This window comes from Gavialis gangeticus, unplaced genomic scaffold (assembly GCF_001723915.1).
Source record: "Gavialis gangeticus isolate Ggan-Ray unplaced genomic scaffold, GavGan_comp1, whole genome shotgun sequence".
Taxonomy (NCBI): Eukaryota; Metazoa; Chordata; order Crocodylia; family Gavialidae; genus Gavialis; species Gavialis gangeticus.
The window spans coordinates 119,619,980-119,623,993 of NW_017729032.1; the positions used below are offsets into that span (position 1 = coordinate 119,619,980).

Genomic DNA, 4,014 nt, shown 5'->3' on the forward strand with positions numbered 1-4,014 from the left:
TGTGAGTAAATAAACCTCTACCTTCAACTATTCTCTGCCTCCATGACTATCGCCTCACCTCCAGTCTCTTTGGGCGACGTGAGCTGGACTCACATTAACCGTCCCATAGAGAGCTAACCGGCCCTTCTCACCCCTCGTTCCGGTCCCTTGTGCTGTGATCGGACAGCAGCGCGACATGTTGGTGGGAGCTCTAGTCATGCTGCAGCTGTTTATTGTTTTTACTGATAGCTAAAGTATTTTTCCTGACTTTACTGACTGCCATTCTTAGCCCTATTTTTTAATGACAGTCAGTAAATTTTGTGACAGTTTGCAACCCTGAGCAGGACTCAGCACAGCCTTACCCTACACCTGAACAGCATTAAATGCAGATAAACGCCCAGGGCAATAGGAAGGTGAGAGAGGAGCAGAGCTCTCCAAGGATCGATTTCAGCACATGGGCAATGAGCTGAAGGTGAGGGGGAGTGAGGGTGGGTGAGAATCAGGATGCAACAATATCCACCAGGGGATGTAGCTCAGTGGTAGAGCGCATGCTTCGCATGTATGAGGTCCTGGGTTCAATCCCCAGCATCTCCATCTTTTCCTCTCCCTCCAAACCAGGGGCAGGCAAAATACAGCCTGTGGGATGGATCTGGCTTGCAGAGTGGCTTTGTTCCACCTGTGGTGAGCCCCTTGGACCTGCCTGGCCATGGCATAACCTGCCACCCCTGGCCCAGCAGTGGGTTTGGGGTGGCTCTGCATCTGGACTGCCTTCCTAGGCAGCCTGGGTGGCAGTGGCTCCTTCTGGCTGCTGCTGCCACTGGCCCAAGCCTCCAGAGTGAGCAGCAACAGCACTGGGCAGAAACTGTTGCTTAGGGTGAAGGGAAAGCAGCCCTTCCCCCTCGCTGCTGCTGGGCAGTACTCACTGAAGCCGCCCGGAGCCCGTGCTGTGCCAGGCTGCCCTGCAGCTGCTTTGCACTGTCACTGCTGCTGTGCTGGGCAACCCAGAGGCAGTGGTGATGGAGATGTGGGGCTCTGGGTGGCTGCAGTGAAAACTTCCCAGCAGCGATAAGTGGGAGGGGCTGCTTTCCCCCCATGTGGAGCAACAGTTTCTGCTTGGAGCCTCCACTGCTGAGTCCAAGCGGGCAAGTCTGGAGCAGTGTGCTGGGTCGAGGCTGAATGTAAGTGTCCCTGATGGAACTGCGGGGCTGGGAGCAGTGGCAGCACCAGCCAGAAGGAACTGCTGCTGCCGGGGCTACCTAGAAATCCAGTGCCAACATGAAGCCACTCCAGCCCCACTGCATACCCAGGGGGCGGCAGGATGCGCCACAGTCAGGCGGTGCAGAGTGAGCATGGGGCATGTGCTATGGCTGTACACTGCTAGCAGTGGCGATGGCGGGGAGGTGCTGCAGAGCACATGGGCTCCAGGCTGTTGCCCAGCAGGGATGGGTGCACGGTTCAAGGGGTCACGTGCGCGGGGCTACCATGCACACCCCACCATACCCACAAACCATCTCCCACAAACCCCACTACTGCACCCTCCCCCAAAGACAATTACACACCCCATAAACACTGCACACACTCACCCACAAACCCCACTCTCACACCCACGCACCTCTGGGGAGAGCCCCACTCACTGCTATATGCACACACCCCACCACACACACGTACCCATACACACACCGCCAGCCACCCTCCCCCTCCACACACCCCACAAACCCCATACCCACCCACATACACACACACATCCCCACAACCCCCCCAAGCCCACCCACTCACATCCACACATACCCCCACACCCCATATCCACACATCCACAACCCCTATAAACCTCATACCCACCCGCACATTCACCTACCCACACACTCCCATATCCCCCCACACAGCCCCCGTATGCAAGAGAAAGACTTGATTTTGGGCTAATATGCAATCACCTCTCTATATACACAGCACAAAAATAAGGACTTAAAAAAAAAATTAAAATATGTTACTGTGGATGTTTGCGTTTTAGTATATAATTTCCCCTCCCCCCATTCAAAGATGGTAAACCCCCTTTCCAAAAGGAGTACTGGGGGCAAAGGGAGGGACTTCCCAGGGTAAAGGTCAGGGGTTAGGGGGCAGGACTTCAGGACTACTGCTGCACCTGGAGGAGACCCAGCACCTCACATTCCCCCATTTCTGCTTGCACTGATGCGTTCTTTTCTATTGGTGCATCTACATGAGACATTTACTGTGGAGTTGACTAGTTAGTTGTGCAGTAAATGTCTCCCATCTACACTTACACCCCTATTAGACTGGAGTAAATGAACTAACTCTGGAGCAGAGTAGTACTTGTAAATACCAGTACTATCCTGCTGCAGTTTTTTACTCTGCACCAGTGCATGTGTAGAAACTACCATGGCTGGCTGGGGAGAGAAAGTGCTTCAGTGTGGGGGCTGCCATTTGCTTATTCCACAATGAATCACCCTCGTGCCCCAGTCAGCCCCTCCGCAGTGTGCCAAGCCCGGCAGAGCATCCCCAGGCTTGCAGGCTGATGCCTGGGGACCCCTGGCAGCTAGGGCTGCTCCAACCTGGCTCAACATGCAGTGGTCCCACATACACAGTCAAGCAGTGCACCTGGAGCAATAAACTCCAGAACAACACGCTCTGTAGTTTATTGCTTTACATTTCTTACGTGTGTAGATGCACCTTGTGTGTCTGGCTTTAGAGGGGTGAAATAAGGTGTGAAGATAAAACTGAGCCCAGTGCAACAGGGGCCAGAACTTTCCCCGAGTCACAGCTGTGTCAAGAAGTCCTCTGAAGCGGGCTGGGAGAGGCACGCGCCATTTGTGGGTGCTACAATACTCATAGCAAATGCCCATCGCAGGTGCTTGGTACTGAGGCAAAGGGCACTGGTCTAGGGACCTCAGGGCACCAGGTAATGTTCAGAGCTGGGTCCCCCCAGGGCACTTCCCTAGCCCAGGATGTACTGGACAGTTTCTCTGGCTATTGGCTGCGAGGGGAGAACGGCGCCACACCTCCCCCCGCCCTTTGCTAGCACTGCACCAGTTCAGATCGTCCGACTGCCGGCCACTGTTTCGGGACCAATACCGAGAGGCAGAGTGCCAGACATTGGTACATTTCCCAATTGTGGGGTACTTTTCAAGTCTTAAAACCCACCGATTTTGAGTTGAGATTTGGGAATAGGCTAACTTCTGAACGTTGTAGTTTCATAGTTTCACAGATGTTATGGTTGAAAGGGACCTATTAGATCATCGAGTCTGACCCCCTGCCCTGGGCAGGAGTGAGTGCTCGGGTCAGATGACCCCAGCCAGGTGTCTGTCCAGCCTCCTTGCAACACCTCCAAGGAAGGGGGCGGCACCACCTCCCTTGGAAGCTTGCTTCATATTTTGGCAACCCTCGCTGGAAAGCATTTTTTCCTCATGTCCAATCTGAATTTGCTCTCTTCCAGTTTGCAGCCATTATTTCTAGTTACCCCAACAGACGCCCTGGTAAGCACTGTATCCCCTATTTCTTGCTGCCTGCCCCCACCCCCCAATGAGTTTCTATGTGGCCACAAAATCACCTCTCAGCTTTCTGTTGCGGAGACTGAGAAGGTTCAGGTCTCCCAATTGGTCCGCATAGGGTTTTTTCCATAGGCCTTTAACCAGACGAGTGGCCCTCCTCTGGACCCTCTCCATGTTGTCCACATCCCTCCTGAAGTGCGGTGCCCAAACCTGGACACAGTACTCCAGCTGTGGCCTGACAAGCGCAGCATAGGGCTACCTACGCAAGATTTCCCATCCCAGCTATTCCTCACCTGTCTGAGTGTGATGCCGTGACCCAGACCGCAGCACAATACAGGCAGTCCTCAACTTACAACATTCGAGTTACAACATTTCACAATTACAAAATTGACACCCTGTCTCAACTTTCTGACCTGAGATTTGACTTTGCAACTTTTGATCCGACACCAGCCACCCCAACAAGTTTGCTGCATCGCCTGTCTCCCTGGAGAGCACGTGTCCAAACTTCCTTGGACACTTTCTTTAAGAAAGC

General features: G+C 53.7%; 1 protein-coding gene and 1 non-coding gene across 2 annotated transcripts in view; both read left to right on the forward strand.

The window, feature by feature from the left end:
• The window catches only part of GPC6 (glypican 6), a 1,304,538-nt gene that overhangs the window by 339,680 nt on the left and 960,844 nt on the right, over positions 1–4,014 (forward strand). The gene's annotated exons all lie outside the window — the stretch shown is intronic.
• TRNAA-CGC lies at positions 502–573 on the forward strand. The gene has a single exon. It is a non-coding gene; the product is annotated as a tRNA-Ala (tRNA).